At 35.7% G+C, this 19,519-nt stretch overlaps 1 protein-coding gene and 1 long non-coding RNA gene across 4 annotated transcripts in view; both read right to left on the bottom strand.

The window, feature by feature from the left end:
* Positions 1-19,519, bottom strand: part of Hers (Histone gene-specific Epigenetic Repressor in late S phase) — a 154,184-nt gene that overhangs the window by 32,139 nt on the left and 102,526 nt on the right. The window lies entirely within an intron of this gene.
* On the bottom strand, positions 23-4,004 carry LOC138133926 (uncharacterized). Of its 2 annotated transcripts, XR_011160571.1 has the most exons (3): positions 1,140-1,241; positions 960-1,089; positions 23-909 (listed from the first exon to the last, which is right to left on the bottom strand). It is a non-coding gene; the product is annotated as an uncharacterized lncRNA (long non-coding RNA). The 2 variants fall into 2 exon arrangements; XR_011160570.1 differs by having other exon boundaries at positions 960-4,004.

The raw sequence follows: 19,519 nt of genomic DNA on the forward strand, positions 1-19,519 counted from the left end.
ATGTGTTTTATATTACAATAGCTCACGAACAAATCTTTATTCTTAAATTTAGACTTTACATCGCCATCAACACAGCATTCAAAAATCAGATTTACATTACATATATTTTACATTATATATATTTTCAAAAACATATGTTGTAATTTTTTAAGAAATTAGGTCAGACCTACTTGTGTAAATTTTAGTAATCGATAAATGTATTACATTCCAAACTCCATGGATCTAATGTTATGAAAACTAATGCTTTAAAAATATAATTTGCAGACTTTAAATTTTGATATTTGTCATGTTTTTGTTTACTTGCTTCTTCAGCAGCTGCAGCTTCAGATCCTGCAATTATGGAAGTTTTTCTTATGTAAGAATCAGTCAAAGTGTCAACACATGTTACATCCCATATTAGGCGTTGACCTTTACTCCATGGAATGAGTGTACCACCATCAGGTCTTTTACCATCATCTCTCAAGAGGCCACATGGTTCAAGAGAGGAGAAAATGTGGATAGAACTTAAGGCTCGCTGGATAATTTGATTTAGATCCGAATGTCTTGAAAATCTGCCCTTATTTTTAGGACAAGTCTGTGACAGCCATCCTTTGAAAAATTTTAGTTCCTAATTTGATAATTATGTAATACATTTATTAAAGGGATTATATTTTGGGGCATTTCAAAGTGGCTTGAATTTATATTTTATCGTTTCTACTCAACTTCTGCCACCTGTAATTATTCCAATCCTGATGGGAACAGTATAAGTTAAGCTTACTGCTCACTTCATCTGAAATCTTCTTTCGTGTCAGAAAAAACATAACAGGGGATCTGCAAGAATTGACATTGCACATTTATGTCCTAAAATACGCAATTCCTTGACCGATTCGTCTGTTTTGTTGTTAGTTTATTGGAACAATTCCGAAAGTACTAAAACAATAAAATTAATTTGGCAGGCACTTGGCGATTATCAATTCTACATTAAAAAAAGGTAGAAAACTCGTTTGGCCCCATCTTCAACCAAAAAATAGACAAAAATAGCAACTTAACACGTTCTTCTAATTTATTTATGCTGTACCTAACCTCAAATAAATAATTACTAAAAAGTTACTAAAAAAGGTCGTTATAAAATTCACACTAACAAAACTTCTGTTACATACTGCAACCAGTCACCTTACACTATGTAAATTTTCGAAGGTCAGTTGCAAAGTGGTTTTATGCAACTTGAGTCAACTTTATATACATATTATCATTTTTCAAGGGACTCACCAAAAATAATTAGATACTTGTTCCTTATTCAAACCTAACATCCATCAAATTTTTGCAATAGTGTAATAGTTAGGTGGCACTATGTCCATTTCTGTTTAACAAATGTTGAAATGAATTTCTCCTTTCAATTTAGACACGAAATGTATCTATTTAAATTTTTGAACTTATGTCTTGCAGAAAACATTGTTTTATCCTTGTCATAACTTCACAATTGGGTAAATATGTATTAGGTTGCACCTGTTTGTACTTTGTACATAACTTTAAATATGTACCAAAGCTTAACTTCTATTATCTGCAGGCGAAAAGTAACCAGGCATTTCGCGACTTTAAATTATTATAAATGGACACAAATATTCAAAGGAAAATACTCGACGCAACCATTAATAAATCCAATTTAAAATTATTACGAGTAAAAAGACATTTCTGTAAGTACATATTTCCCTCGAAAAAAACTAAATCGTCGGCGACACAAGAAAACCTCGTAAATCCCGTACGCTAATTTTTGCAGGATACAACTTTTAGTCATTGATATCTTTTCGTATCCCACCTCCACCCGGCGGCACGGCAATTTTGCCGGAGTACATACACTATTACGGATAATACTATCAAGTAATAGTGCAGTGCTTATAAACATAATTACCGGCGTCTCGCCTCCACATTTTGACTTTTTTGTGTTTTATGTTCTGTGTCAATGTTAAGGAATTTCCTCACGATGTGACATGAGTATAATAATATACCTTTTTGAATTTCAACCACCAATGTGTTCTCTAAGTCCAAAATTTTAAAATTTTTAAAAAGAGATTGCGGTACTATTCCTGTTGCTTTATTATTAATACTCCGATGAAAGTAACAACTATTAAACCCGTTTATTTTATCAAAGATAACGTAAGTAATTGATAATAAACTGATTTTCAAGTTTTGCTTAATAGAGAAAAAAGAGTAAAAGTGTAAAGGTGTCATGTTTGGATTTTTTGGGAGTTACGAGGTTTTCTTGTGTCGCCGACGAAATAGAGAAAATGTTTCAACTTTTTGTTGTCATTATGATTAGTGATTACCGTCTTGATTATGAACGTTATTTTTTGGGTGGTAAATTTCAAAACTCAAAATTATTTTGTCATTTCTCCCACACAGAACGTTTACCTCAGGTTATCTTGTGCGATTGCTCTAATTTTGTTTATTCATGTCGGATTTTTGGAATATCTGAGCTTCAGACAGTTTAAATTGATTGTCAAAATGACAAGAATCGAAAGTGGGGTTACGATTCCTAAAGGTTTATTTATACTTTACTTGAATGAAGTAAGTGACGGCCAAAAAATAAAAATAAAGCACATTAACAATTAATTTAAAAAAAGTACGGAACACAAATCTTGTATCGCACGTTCAAATGAAATGTTGGGCTGAGTAGGCATTGGAAAAAGTAAATCGTTTAGAACAGTGTAAAGTTTGAATTTCCCGCCGTTTGACACGATGATATTTGTTTATGTTTAATCGGGACATAATTGAACATGTTTGTTTTCAGCAAAGAGTTCCCTTAGATATTTGCTTCGAGATTAAGAATCGTTAAGTTATTCTATTTTTAATGTAAAACATGGCAAAGAAAGAAAAAAAGAAAGAATTTTTTGTGTCTAAATTTTAGGTTAGCTGTCAACATGCTCCAATTAATCTACGGTTTAAAAAAGCACAACAATTGACGGTTTCCAACGCCTCCCCAGCCCAGAATTTCATTTGTGATTTGTGTAAATATACCGTGCGATCAAAAAAAAATACAGTTGGCTGTGATTCTTAAAAGTTAGGTTAGTGATTTTGAGAACGTTGAAATCTTGATTTTGATAAAAATGTGACCTGTCGCTCTGTCGGTTGCAAAATAATTTCCTCACCTTGTTCAATGAAACAATGAAATTCAAAACTCCCGCGCCTTTATTCAACGGTGAGCACCCACACCACCGTTCTGTGTTCTCTGGTAAGGACCACGTGCACCCCTATTGTTTACAAAGGGGTTATGTTTTTGGGGGCTCTTTTCTATTGTTTCTTTCTGAAGTCAAAAAGACACAACACTACGCCGTAAATGACTGCAATACGATCGAATTTTGGTAAATATAAAATTGATCAATGAAATTAACAAACAAATATTGTTTCTAGGATGAAGATTATCTTCATTACTCAAACATTGTGCCAAAGCATCATACAGGAGGAGCTCCAATCGTATTCTTACAAGAACTACACTAAATGTTCGAAACATAACGTTATTCTTTGGTTCATGTTTTCAAATGACCTTCGCAAAGTCGGAACCGGGGATATCAATTAAATTGCAGTTATCAGTAATTACTTGCATTAATTCGGGAATTGTGCCAGGCCTGTTTTTGAACACGTTGTTTTTCAGGTATGGAAAAACGAAATAATCAAGACAAGTTGTTGGTAAGGGTAAGTGGCTTGAAAGTCCGGAAACTTTTGTTGAAATTCCTCAAAAACTCGAGGTGTCGAATAGAACGATTCGCCGTTTCTGAAGTAACATTACACAATGAAAATGTTTTGCTCTAAAGTGAACATATTATAATAGCAAATTTTAATAGTCAATAATTAATGATGACATTTGAATTAAATTTTTACGTGTTGCCAACTGAAGCGTATTAATCACGGCCATCTCGATTTTTTTATTTTCAATCGCACGGTCTTAATTTATACCTACCTGCATGGTTATTTTTTGTTAAGTTAAATAATTATTGTGCACTTTAGATAAGACTTTGAATCATCTACTTCTGCTTACAGTGGACGAGATACCATACGTTGTCAGTTGAAATTATTCTTTTAAAAATGTTAAATAATAGGTAGGTACGACAACAAACCAGTGCAGGAGAAACAAAGTTAAATACATAATGTGATTAATTTTATGAAAGTTTGCACTACTAGAGAGGTGCCAGTCTTTAAATAAATTGACGTATCTTGTCAGAAACATCCATTCTTTACTCGTTTTGTGATAATTATGCTCTTACTGAAGCACGAATACCTACTTACTTTGAATTAATGCAAAATATGGTGAAAAATTTTCTGTGGACATGAAACGAATTAAAAATAGCAAATGACATGAAGATCTGATAAAATATTTAAATCAGAAGAAAAGGGCACCTGAAAGCTATTTCTCTTATAAATTCGTGTTTATCGAAACTGGATTCTTAACCGTATTTCATTTTTAATCAAACCATCAAGAGATTAACATTTTTACTTTGTAAAATTTACACTTTCTCCCAGACAGACCGAGTTTCGCAAATAAATAATGGGAGGTTGATGGCCGATTAACCGATTTTCGTAAAAAAATGTAACGTGACGGTCTTCACTCTGATGTAGTGTAACAGAACATGTTTATTTTTTCATTTGCACACTCCGCAACAGAAAAATGAAAATTTATGCATAGTGAACACCGCCACCGAAAGATAAGATTCACAATTTCCTTTGGAAAATCTTGAGCTTGAGAGAAGCTGGAGAAAACAACCACACACAAAAGATATCGATTTCTGATATTACATATTACGATGTAAACAACTCTATTTGTTCAGTAATTCAATAGATTTATCCAATTTTAAAACTAAATGTTTTTATGTTCGGTAAATGTTTGTTTGCATTAATAATTTAAATAATTTCCGAACAAAAAATTCCGGTTGAAACTGGTGCGGATTGCATCGAAGTGGCACGCACGGGCGGCGCGGCGGGCAAACTATATTGCCTTGATAAATGACGATCATTATCCAAAGATGTAATTATTTGCAAAATAAAGTAACGCCGATATGAGTATTAATTAATAGCAAAAGATATCGTGATCGCAATAACAATCTGATGCAGGAGCGGATGCATATTTCAAACTTCCCAGATACGATCTAATGGAGCGGTCGAACGGGTTGCCATACAAAAAAAATAATGCAAACAATCTGCGAAATTTAAAATCGAATGATTTATGCCCCGACAAGTTTAAACAGTTTGTAGGTACATCTAGAACCATTACTAGAATATGAGGTCAGAGTTCGCGGTGAAAGCTCCGTCGTCTCTCGTGAATGTAAATTTATGAAAGTGTAAAGTCGAGAAAGCACTCGTTTTGCGCAAACACGGTGTAAAATTTCGCAAAATCGGCTGAAATATCAAACGGGAGCGCTAATACGGGACGAAATAATACCATTAATTTAATGAGTTAACGCGCTTTCCGTGAAATCACCATTAATCATTGATGTTACATACCTAGTACTTGCAGGAGCTATGATGCGAGTGCGAGAGAGATAACTCTCGCCGAGAGAGACAGCACACAAAAATAATAATAATGCTGATACTAATCAAATTGTCAATCAATATAACACATCAAACTTGATGCAGTGTCAGGATGTCGTAATTTGGTAATTGTCAGTAAATAAAATAATTGGGTAAACATTACGTTAACAATGGTGTCATGACGGCTTGTGTCGTGGATCGAGGTGATCGTGGTCTGCACATCTATCACAGGCTTACCTCCTGTAAAATAATAAAATGGGGTGGTGAGTAACCAGTTCGCTGAAAGTGTTGTGCGAGCACAACCAATACATATTTACAATAATAAATCACACACATCTCAAATATGGTACCATCACAATGTCAACGTTAACTCTTAATATCGTTGGTGATTATCAATTATCATCACATATTCATTGAGCTCTAGTACTTTAAGTTATTATCAATTATTATTAACTCATTGAGTTTTGTCCAGGGTTGTTAGGAAAAGGAAAAGAGTAGGGTTCACTCAGAACCCCCAGGACTCTAACAGTCCACTGCACAACTGTAACCAAACGAGGCGCCCTGATAACACTCAGCGACCCTCAATCAATTGTGATCACCAAAAACAGATGAGCGGCCCTGATGGACCTCAGCGGCACACTCGACCTGCCACACTGGCAGCATCCCCGGTCTCTGCCAGTGCATCACAATCAATTTCACCCCGCTAGCAGCTCCACGGTCTCTGCTAGCGTACAGTTGCCGGAACAAAGGAAGGTTGGACAGTCTAATTAATTAGCTCGACATGTCGGGGCTCAATCATATCAAAATTAGCAATTGCATCAAACTGTTATGATTCTGATCAAATCAACAACATCACCCTCAATGGTGAAAACAACATCATCTCAATTAATTATAACTCACGAGCAGTCCTGATCCCTGTCAGCGACTCTCAATTAATTATTAATCACGAGCGGTCCTGATCTCAGACAGCGACCCTCAATTAATTAGCAATCACGAGCAGCCCTGATCTCAGTCAGCGACTCTCAATACTCTCAATTAATTATTACAAATCATTCAAAGACTCACCATGCTAATTGTATTTAATTATGGCCATGATCATGATCAATATTAATTATTAGAATAGGTAAACTCACCACATCACCAACAGAAACAGGTTACTCAGTGATACACTCACCTTGTGTAAATTAACTACACCTTTCACAAACTCACTTTCGCATAAACTTTAATAAGATATTCTAATTGGATTCTTTGCTCTACACTCTGTCACAGTTCGTCTTCAACTGACCTAATCCGCCCTTTAAATACCCTAATAATCAGCATCCAACAATCACGAAATGGGTCTCATGGTCTGACGCTGACAGATTTGTGACGGTCTGGCATCTCGCACTATTGGGGTGTGCGAGAGGGTTGTAAATAATGTCTCGGTACTGTTTTGTTTGTCTTGAACTATTTATCGAAATTCCTGAAGGTCCAAAACAAGTCTATAAATCCATCTAACTTTTGGACGTGACTTAGACATATGCAAAAGACGAAAACAGGAAAAAAATGTGTTTAATATTTCGTTGTCCTACAGATTCGGCCATCCTGCAATCATCTCGTCCCGAGATGTCTCTCATTCATCAGGTTCCACTGTCACTTTCCTTCGAAAGAACTACCTGAAGTTATATTTTCCTTGTCGGTGGTTCCGGTTCAATTGAGTACTTGATGTCATAAATTGCAGGGTCGAATTCTTCTTGATAACAATAATTCCCGGCAATTCCGTAAACGTTCGCCCAGTGAGTACTGGTCTACTGAAATCCTGATCGTAGTGGTACCCAAGGTGCTCACTTATTTTTTTTTTTTTTTTCAAATAACGTAGACGGCGATTTATGATCGCTACCGTTACAACCTCTTTACGAGCGGCACCCAAAATTACACGGACAAAATAACTCCACTTTTACTTGAACTGAGAATCAATCAAGACACCGCGTAGTTGTCAGAATAAATCTATTGTTAAGTTGAATTAATTTATTGCATTTAATAACAAAAGAAAATGAGGGAAAAAAAACAAAACAAAACCTAATGGTACCAAAATTAGTAAACGTATCGATAACTATGGATATTAATTGGCGAGGGGGAGCCGTTGAGTAAAAATGTTTTTATAGCACTGATTGTTTGAAGATTTCGGCGACGACGGTTGTTTCAATTATTAGATTGGTCTCGCTTGTTGTCCGGACTTCCTCAACGGACAATCTGGTTTGAAGTGTCCGACCTGCCCACATTGGTAGCACCGTTTCTCCTGTCTGTCTTTATTCTTGTGACAGTGCCACGAGTTGTGCCCCGTTTTCCCGCAAGCAAAGCACTTCCAGTCGTTCTCCTTTGCACCTACCTCAGGTTCGTGGTGCGATTTCTTCTTGTCGGAAGTTTTCGTTGAGGATACATGTTGGCTAGTTTTGGGTGTCTCCCCTAATGAACACAAATATTGATACAGGGACTCGATAGTTTGATGATTTCCCGCTCTTGCCCCAGTTTTGACAATCACGTCATCAATTCCACCTATGATGCATGACACGGCGTCGGTACCAGTGATTTTACATGCGCTTAAAAGTGCCGACATTTCGTAGAAATATTTGGCGTAATTTTCGTCAGGACGCTTTCGGCGACACATTATTGTGCGCAGATCTTCGTAAAAATCTCTTTTTGATGGGAAAGCCACCTGGATTTTGTCTTTCCACTGCGCCCATGACCATTTTAGAGTTGGAAGGCCTTTGTACCAGGTCTCCGCAAGACCACGAAGCTTCGCGAGGGCGTAATAAATTGTCGCCTCCTCAGACCAGTGAAAAATCTCGCGGAGTTCGTCAACTTTTCTGCACCACTTTTCTGCATTTTGTCCCACCTCCTCGGGGTTAAATACGGGTATAACCTCGCCTCTGCATGAAAAACCTGAGGATTTATTTGCTGTTTGCTGTAGGAACGTTGTCATGACGTCCGTCAAACGGTCAATGGAACTTTCTGTCGTTCCAGATTCATGGGTACGACGGCGTCGGAGTCTCCTTTCTTCCGGAGAGCTCGACTCATGACGACGGCGTCTTCGTTTATGATGAGAACTCATCTTCAAATCTTATCGAAAGGAGAAATAAAAACGAATAAATTTCGGCAATTGTCATTTATACATTTTGTTTCGACCACCTCGACCACCATTTTTAGAATAACCCAATTCAAGATGTTGTTAAAGTTGTACTTAAATAATTTTTAACTGACCACTGACATCAAAATTATCAAAAATGCTCAGGCACACGAGTAACAGATCCCACTTCTGATATAATTTGCAGGAGCTATGATGCGAGTGCGAGAGAGATAACTCTCGCCGAGAGAGACAGCACACAAAAATAATAATAATGCTGATACTAATCAAATTGTCAATCAATATAACACATCAAACTTGATGCAGTGTCAGGATGTCGTAATTTGGTAATTGTCAGTAAATAAAATAATTGGGTAAACATTACGTTAACAATGGTGTCATGACGGCTTGTGTCGTGGATCGAGGTGATCGTGGTCTGCACATCTATCACAGGCTTACCTCCTGTAAAATAATAAAATGGGGTGGTGAGTAACCAGTTCGCTGAAAGTGTTGTGCGAGCACAACCAATACATATTTACTAATAATAAATCACACACATCTCAAATATGGTACCATCACAATGTCAACGTTAACTCTTAATATCGTTGGTGATTATCAATTATCATCACATATTCATTGAGCTCTAGTACTTTAAGTTATTATCAATTATTATTAACTCATTGAGTTTTGTCCAGGGTTGTTAGGAAAAGGAAAAGAGTAGGGTTCACTCAGAACCCCCAGGACTCTAACAGTCCACTGCACAACTGTAACCAAACGAGGCGCCCTGATAACACTCAGCGACCCTCAATCAATTGTGATCACCAAAAACAGATGAGCGGCCCTGATGGACCTCAGCGGCACACTCGACCTGCCACACTGGCAGCATCCCCGGTCTCTGCCAGTGCATCACAATCAATTTCACCCCGCTAGCAGCTCCACGGTCTCTGCTAGCGTACAGTTGCCGGAACAAAGGAAGGTTGGACAGTCTAATTAATTAGCTCGACATGTCGGGGCTCAATCATATCAAAATTAGCAATTGCATCAAACTGTTATGATTCTGATCAAATCAACAACATCACCCTCAATGGTGAAAACAACATCATCTCAATTAATTATAACTCACGAGCAGTCCTGATCCCTGTCAGCGACTCTCAATTAATTATTAATCACGAGCGGTCCTGATCTCAGACAGCGACCCTCAATTAATTAGCAATCACGAGCAGCCCTGATCTCAGTCAGCGACTCTCAATACTCTCAATTAATTATTACAAATCATTCAAAGACTCACCATGCTAATTGTATTTAATTATGGCCATGATCATGATCAATATTAATTATTAGAATAGGTAAACTCACCACATCACCAACAGAAACAGGTTACTCAGTGATACACTCACCTTGTGTAAATTAACTACACCTTTCACAAACTCACTTTCGCATAAACTTTAATAAGATATTCTAATTGGATTCTTTGCTCTACACTCTGTCACAGTTCGTCTTCAACTGACCTAATCCGCCCTTTAAATACCCTAATAATCAGCATCCAACAATCACGAAATGGGTCTCATGGTCTGACGCTGACAGATTTGTGACGGTCTGGCATCTCGCACTATTGGGGTGTGCGAGAGGGTTGTAAATAATGTCTCGGTACTGTTTTGTTTGTCTTGAACTATTTATCGAAATTCCTGAAGGTCCAAAACAAGTCTATAAATCCATCTAACTTTTGGACGTGACTTAGACATATGCAAAAGACGAAAACAGGAAAAAAATGTGTTTAATATTTCGTTGTCCTACATACTAATTCATTGTTCTGTGGGCACGTTGAAGTAAATATTTCAATATTAATTCATAATTTATGTCCGGATGTTGGGACAACGCCACAAATTAAACCGACGTTTCACCGATACCCGCCGTATTAATTTCTTAATTTTAATTTATATTCTCTCGAGAAAGAGAAACAAGAGAGGATGCGATGAAACAGTCCGACTCCCTTTATCAGTTGAGGAGAACTTCGGAAACTCGATCTTTATATACGAATCACGTAATTTTAAAGTTTGGCCAAGTCGGTTGATAACGACGTGATGTATGCTGTGAGAAAATGGCATTGTTTGCTATTTCGGACTGTGACCCCAACAAGTGGCTCATTTAATAATGAGCACGATCGAGCAAGCTTCGTAAACATGGTTTCAACATGTTCTAAGTTTTTCTACAGTCATTGTCACGATGATTGTAAAATTCGGTAGAAATTCGGAAGGTCGCCGACCTCACAAAATTTTATTAGTCCGTTAATTGCCGCATGACTTCACTATTTACAATAATAAATACAAACGTACGCTGTGACCGGTAGGTAGATCGGTAGTAGGTATATACTGGGTGAGTCAGCTTGAAGGTTTGAGTCATTTGGTGAAATTTGTGCATAATTTGAATTGACGTTTCTGATTGTGCTGAATGAAAAAAGCTCAAAGCTCGTCTTATTTAGGTATGTTTGTCCGGTGCGCCAGAACTCATTCGATATGTTATAAATGATAATAGACATTATGTTGTAACCTGTTTAAATATTTACACTGTTTAGTTGAAGGGGACACCAAGATAACCGAGATAAGTCAAAGAATGGGTAGGTATTATTAACAAAATTTTTGATTTCACAATTTGCTATCTTGAGACGGTATTTTGCAAAATTCTGACATTTTAAAGAATAGTTGTTTAAGATGTAAGTGTAAAAAGTTATCCTTTATTGCACCAACGGGTTTAAAATACGAGCGAGGTACGAGCGAGTGTTTGAGTACAATAGTTGTTAACTTTGTACACGAATGTCTTATAACATTTTATCTACGATTATAACGTTTTACTTTTAGTAATTATTTTATGTGAGATTTTTTAAATTGTGACATTTCCAACAAATTGTAGGTACGTATTATTTTATTCTGACAGTTTCGTGTAATAAAAACGTGCAATAAAAATTTTATTGCACAGTTCAGTTCACTAAACGGCAACTTTGACAACGATTTTCAATGCAAAAAGTGACTATTTTTTACACGATTGTGGATAAAATATTTGTGTGTATCACATCTAATAGGATTATCAAAAAATTATCAACAATTAAGTCGGTTCGAGTAGTAATATGGAGAAACATTTTGAAATTGAAACTTTATAGGTAAATAGATAGTGTCACAAAAACAGTCACGTGTGCTGATACAGATTAAGTTGCAGTTTCAGCAACAGTTGTCAATTTGATCCGCTTAAAAGGTCACTTGAGTAATCGCTTAATTAATTTATCATCTAAAGACATAAACGTGTTTGCGATCAACCTGTACACCAACGATAAATAATGTTTAGAAATTTTTGTTTTTTTTGTCATTCCAGTTTATTTAAATTCTTGTTGATTAATGCTCGCGAGTAAATTAACTTTTCCTTCTTTTTATTAGTTTTTTACTTAAATTTTACGACTTTAATAGATTTTTATTTGACATAAACCATTTTAATCATTTAACTTAATTCCCTGGCAATTCAGCAACGAAAATAAAAATATTATTTTCGTCATTTATTACATAGTTACTACTGCTGATTGAATTTTCTCAAAAAACATCCACTAAGTATAAAGATTTATATGACGTCAATTGATAAAACATTTCATTTTCTTTAGTTTCGAAGCTACAACGGCTCAAAAATTACAGTTTTGACTTCGTACATCCTGATTATATTGACGACTTGTTCTTTATAGGCTGATGGAATAACAGTTTTGAAAGATTATAATCAGTTTGCAAACATTTACTGTGTCGTTTGCAGCATTTCCACAAAACCTTGTGTGGATTTTCCTGAAAAATCAGTATCTGTATTAATCTATTAAATTAAAAGATTTCAATGAACATAAATGATACAAAATTGTCCTTTTTTATATCCATGGACATAAAAAAATCAAACGCCTATGATTAATGAGATAAATCCAAGATGTGTCAAACTTCTTTCAGAAAAAGGCTATATAATCTTCGAAAATATCGAAGATATTTTTTTTCACATTTTCAGGACATTCTTTTATCTTAGCAACGTACATTGTGTTATTCGGCGAATTTTGGGACACTGTAGAAGAATAACAAAAAAATAAAACATGTAATTACATACTCCGAAAGTGACTATCTATCATAATAAACAAAATTCTTTCACCACGACACCTGCTGTTAGAGACCTTGTAAACTTGGTATATTTTTAGATAAATGCTTAAAATTAGCGATACTTAAATGTTTAAAAATGACTCATCTCAGCTCCTATTTTAAATGTACGTATGTATATAAAAAACAAACAAATTTAAATTTCGTCAAATTAAAAAAAAAAATCAAATGAATCAACTGAAAACTTTTATGTACTTAATAAATTGGAAATAAACAATTTAACGTATGCGGTCTATGCCAAGTGACTAGAATCAAAATTATTTGGCAGAATACCAAAAATCTGCTCCAATTGTCTCAGCTCATAAGGAATTTATTTTCAGAGTTGATGTTTAATTCGCTTGCAGTAAGTTATGCTTGACTTTTTTTTAATTTAAAAATAAATGATGTTTCATTATTTTCCTATAATTCTTGTCTCTTTTCCATGGCTTCACACTAATGCTATTTCCACACATTATAACATCTGTTTACGATTTCGTCTGCCAGACACTGTCTAGTCTACTTTTTCTTTTAGTATTCCTTCACCTTCAATTTTCCAACATATCTTACTAATTCCTGTAATCATCTTGGGTGATGTGACTTTTTTCTGTCTTTCGCCACATAATTTAGTGACCCATTTATTTAGGTATATCGAGTGTTGAAAAGTTCATCAAGTAGGTTTCGAACTTTTTACAGCATTCTGAAGTGTGTCTTAGAACTTAGAAGATCCATTACAAAAGTAAGGTTAGGACCAGGTTAAGAAGTGACATTTTTGACTAAATTTATGTAATGTGAGTGTGCCAGGTTATCAAAAAAGTTTATTATTGGAGCAGGACATGTCCCTGGCTACATGTTTGGTAACATTGAATATGTTCTGTAACAATCATACAGACTCTACATCTTGAAATAAAATTTAGTGGTACGTAATTACTTTTCAGATTGTAAAGACGAGCTTCAAAGAGCTGAAAGCAAATCGGCGATTCTTTTGTAATTACCCAATTGTAAGATACTTAACAGCTTACAATCCTTGTTAAGTCTATTGATCTTTTAACTGTCTGTAATTAACAATTGGCTCATTTGTAAAATCTTATTAAGTCCATTGTTATCGATTACATTTCTCTGCCACCGGTACAAAAAACAGATTTTGATTAGTTTCAAGTTACTGTTGTTAAAACCGGTAACAATTCATCTTTGAAAAAAAATAGAAGAAACAAATACACAAAGAATCACTCCTTGTTCTCGATCTTTACAGTCGCAATTAGTGCGATTGCGGTTGCGATAAACGTTCTGAAATTTCCAACAGTTTGTCCCTGAACGGTGACCAAATCGGTGCTAACCTACCACGGTCATTACCCACTATGTAACCGCCGAACGGTCGCACACCAAAACACCATAAGGATCCGCCATGTTCCATTCAACTTTACTGCGGTGACAATACAATCAACATGTCCGTCGTGCGGTTTTTTTATCGAGTGCCACCGTATCGTCACGAATTAGCCGTCCACCAGGATCATAAATCTTAACACCACTTTGGGCCGAAAGGAAGACGACCCCTCTGACGTTCGAAAAAGAGAGAACCGACAAATTAAATTCTCGACCGACAGTCCGTGCACCTCGGACAATTTGCAAGAACCTGACACTTAATTAACATAAATTAATCATTATTCCCATCTAAATGCGCGTTTGACGCATCAATAACGTAAAATATCCACCGCGCTTTACTTGAAACGTAATTAAATTTTTAACGAAATTAATTATTATTCCGGGCCGGCCCACCGCCCACGGGCGAATTTAAGGATCGGTCCTTACGCAATCGTCTTTTTTCTGACGACGGTGAAAGGTGAAACTGCGAGAGTCTCGGCAATCCCCGCGATTTTTTCCTGCCTGAATACGGCGAACGGGTCTGTGCGTCGGGTGTGGCGCAATTACGCGTGCGATAATCCCTCCTTAACGTAATGATGATGATGTTTGTTGGCTGTTCGACCGCAGCGGACGTAAAAGGATAATGAAAAGACGTCGTGTGCCTAAAAATTAATGACCATAATCTGAAATCCTTTGTGTCGTGGTCGAAAAAACCTCCGTGGTGTTGGCTCGACCAGAAAAAAAACAGCGTAAGGTTCATTGGCTCGGGTTTTAGGAAGCCGGCCAAACATGTACACGTCCAAATTCAACAAGGAGTAAAAGTAAATCCGGCACGGGCCCACTATCTGACAAAATACATCAAAGACGGATTGCTGCTGCTGATCGCATTTAAAGATTTAGGTGCCCATCCTCCCGTGTTTGTGAAAGCGCGACAGCTATTCGACCGAGAAACTTTCTCACGTCGAGGCGTGCTTTCATATTACGTGCAGAAGAATGCATGCCGTTGGAAAAAATATACGTACATATATGTGGGATAACCATCGGGAAACGTCTGATCTACTCATTTTGCGACTACATCTTATCAAACAAATCAGTTACCAAATCGAAATCTCGACACAGAATGACTCCAAACACGGATGTGCAATTTTGAAGCACCAGCAAAGAAACTTGACTATTTCTCTCGGTGAAGGTCAATACTCAATACACATAACAGCTGCTGTTGAAGTGTCTTAGTTTGCCCTTTTAAGTACCTGGTTAAATACAGCAAAATAAACCTTATAATTAGTGTTGTTCCGTTAAAAATATTATCACGTTTATCACTTTATCATTTGGTACGTTCCAATAAACTAAAAATTGAAACAATGATGAACAAGATATCGATCTAGTGTCGGGAAAAATATTGTCGATAACAAAATGTGTAGAAAATATAAAATCAAAAACCGATCAATTGGAGAATCGTCAGACAGAGCTTTAAATTAATCACAGAAAACTACTCAATCAAATTACTGTCAAAGTTGAACTCAATCAATGAGTGACAAGGAATGTTCATGAATTAGTGTACATTTGATAAATATTAACTGTCAAGAGAGATCTTTAGGATGAATCTTATAAAATGAATCGGTAATTGTTCACTTTAACTACTTCTGGAATTTTCGCGTTTTTTCTGGCTAGACAGCCTCAGGGCGTCCTCCTAGATCGTTTCCCACCATTCAAACCTTGTGCAAAAGCCTTTTTTTTTCTCCCTTGTTGTGTTTCAAGGTCGCGTCAAGGTCGCGCCAAGTCTTAGTATAACTAAAGGGTAAGGAAAATTTTCATTTGCACAAGGTTTGACTGGTGGGAAACGATGTAGGAGGACCTCCTGAGGCTGTCTAGCCAAAAAAAACGCGAAAATTCCAGAAGTAGTTAAAGAGAACAATTACCAATGAATCTTTACTAAATGTTCAAAATGGAGTTGCTAGAATAGAGCTTGTTAATGCAGGTTTTTTAAATCGATAAAAGCACAAATTGGATAAGAAATAACATAACAATTTCTTATGGCTGTTTTCATGATATGCCAGGCTTCAAACTAAAAAATTATATAAAAAGGAATTAGATATGTATGTATACCGTTTTACGAGAAATTGAGAGCTACTGAAAGCAGCTAAAGATACAGAAAAAATTGCTAAGCTAAGCGATTAAAATGTATTGATACAAAATAGTGTTCGTTTTTTAAATATTTGAAAATATGTGTTTTTATCTCTGCTTCAAAGACTGACCAATCTGTTATGTCTTTTTCCACTATGTACTAGTTTTTTCGATTTGTTACTTTATCTTCTCTTTTACTCACTTCTTTACCCGCTTCTTTATCCTCTCCTATAATTACGCATTATTTTATCTCCACATTCAATATGTCCTGGTGGAATTTTAGACTTTGATTTGTACAAAACAAACGCAAAGAATTTCTAATTTTCGGAGTGAATCTTGTCTCGTCTTTTTAATGTTTTCTTGAATTTTTCCATAGTGCTGGAAAATCGTCTGGGAAAGTATTTTTTGTCATTTTTCACTATCGCTCTTTTCGGGAATTTTGTATACATAATACTTATTGCACATCCTGGAGAATTTTTGACTGTATTTTATTTAACTACACTTTCAACCTTATAAATAAATTTTAAACCAATTCCCGAAGTAAGTAAAAAAGGGAAGGTTTATTTAAGATTAAATAGCTATTTATGTAACCAGTTAGGAAATGCGTTATTTTGTGTAACGAGTGGAATATTTGCGGGACGAGCGCAGCGAGATCCCGCAAAATCACACGAGTTACACAAAATTGCATTTCCTAACGTGTTACATACAAGATTTTTTCTAATTATAAAAAAAAAATTTTTCTTCAAACGTGAAACGAAGTAATGAATTTCATTAATAATAAATTATTATTGTGTTAAAATATCAAGTAGGTAAGTAGGCACGGTTATTTTGCTTAAAAACAAAAAATGTGACAATGTCAAATTGATGATACAATAAATTTTTCCTAACCAGTTAGGAAAGATTTTACTTTTCGTAACCAGTTACGAAAAGTGTGACGTTTCCAAACGTCAATTAATTTTGAAAAGTGTCACTTTATATGTCAAAATTATTTAAACGGTGTTTATAGGAACTATTCTTTTTCGGAATCCACCACACTGTAGAAAGAGAAGTGAAGAAACAAATCCAATGATGTGATCAAAAGAAGTATGTACATTATTATACAAGTATGTATTTAAGTAAGTAGATGATATGAGATTATAAAAATAAAGTGTACTCATGGCAAATACTACATATTAGTAGATGGTACATTGAAAATTGACCGTCTGTTTTAAAAAATGTTTGATTAAAAGCAGCTGTAAAAAACAAAAGAATCTAAAACGTGTGGTGTAGCTTTAGTGACACGATCTTTGTCTGAAACGTCACAAGTTCATTATTTGTTACAGCAATTAATAATAATAATAATTAATAAAATTCAATCGATACATATTTATGATTGTTATCCGTTATGAAAATGAAATATAAATGACTAACTACCGTAATGATGACGTTTATGATTGGATGATTTAAGTTAAGTCATACGTTTTCAAGTCTTCCTTTATTTATACTAGCTCCTGTTCAGAAGTTTTTGCATCATAGAGTAAATGATATCCGACAACATGCTTGCGTGTAGCGAGTTTATCAATATTTTTTCTACTACGAGCAATGGGTGACATACCTACTCATTTTGCACGTGACAAATAGAAGACACAACGCGTCGCCGTAAACGAAATGTTTTACAGCGTTACTACACTAACGACATGTTCAGACAGTCAAATTATGCAGCATCCGGTCACATTTTGTTGGTGTACATGTTAGACGAAACAGTGGATGTCGAGATTTAGTTTTATTTCAAACAAATGTGACGCCTGCGGCAAAGTTGAAGAACATTAAATTCCAATAAATATTTGTGCAGTTTTAATAGATTTGTTGATGTGTGGATAGCATTCAGTGGAATCCAAAATTACTGTCTTATGAAGACAAAATAACTGCAAAGGTAACAGGCAGGCCCAAGAAAACCGTCGGTGGTAAAACATGAGAATTTAATAGATATGTATTTCATTAGAGACAACGTTTATGGCAACTTTCTTGGTGTGGCTAAGTGAAAAAGTGTTCTAAATATCGGTTGTTCATTTAAATGTATCCTCAAAGTTGACGTTGAAGACTCGATTGTCAACGCACCATACGTCAGTCTGCACACTAATATCACAAATAACGCTAAAAGTGAGGTTAGATTTAAACAACTGATCCCTGATCTGTAATCCGTGGTGCGTCACAATCGACTCTTCAATGACTACTTTGAGGATAAACTTATATTTACATTCTTACTGTTTCTTCTATCTAAAAATGACAGGCGCGGCCACTACTCTGTATGTTGTAAGAACTAACACAAAATGTCGGTTCGATAGGTAACCCAAGAAAGCACGATGTAATAAATGTTTTGGTTTAAAACGTCAGAAACATTACCATTTTACAAAATACCGTTATTGGAAATGTGTCTTGTTGAACAAAAGACACTAACTACATACATATAATTGGGTGCGGAATGTTCTTCTTCGCAGAAGGCTTCAGTACCAAACAAAGACAAAATTCTTGCCCTTCAACCATTAGATATAGTTCATGACCCCTTGTTGAAATTGTGACGCATATCGTGTTTTTAATGGGAATGTTTTCAACGTTTTCTTCAGATACGTAAGCTAACTTTAAAGACCATTTAAATGTGAATTAAATAATTAATCTTAAGTAAAAACCACCGTGTCGCACTCCGAATACTAGGAAAGTTTTCGTTAGATGGTCCTCAAAAGCACTGCTTTTTGCAAAAGAAAGAATTCACACCACTGCTTCTTCGCTGAATGAATGATGTTTGACAGCTCATGAAGCTACGCCATACGAAAACAAAAGCAAGCACCAACCAGGCCACTTGATCACATTTATTTTTAATTAAAAACTCTTCTCGAGTGACTGTTATTATGGACTGATTTTCACTTTAATTTATTCCATTATATTATCTATTTACATTTAATGAGTAACTAATTTACTCTCGTGTTCAACATAACTGCCTCAATAGAGCTCCCCATTTACAACCTTATCCCCTACCATATCCAATCCTTTTAGTGCGAGCTCAATTCAACCTTACCGACACGATACTTGTCTTTTTCCTTTATGGTTCTGTAACGATCATCTGTTCTTTCTGGCCGATCCGTATGAATTAAATGAGTATTGCTCCGAGATTGTTTAGGGCGGTGTGGGCAACGGCGTCTTATTTATTTGTCTGACAGGAGATTGGCGAGCAACCGCAATTTCAGACCACATATCGATTCGGTCAGGAGTTGAAAGAAATAAACATCGGCACCTAATGCGTTTCGACGATGGA

Source organism: Tenebrio molitor, chromosome 6 (assembly GCF_963966145.1).
Source record: "Tenebrio molitor chromosome 6, icTenMoli1.1, whole genome shotgun sequence".
NCBI lineage: Eukaryota > Metazoa > Arthropoda > Insecta > Coleoptera > Tenebrionidae > Tenebrio > Tenebrio molitor.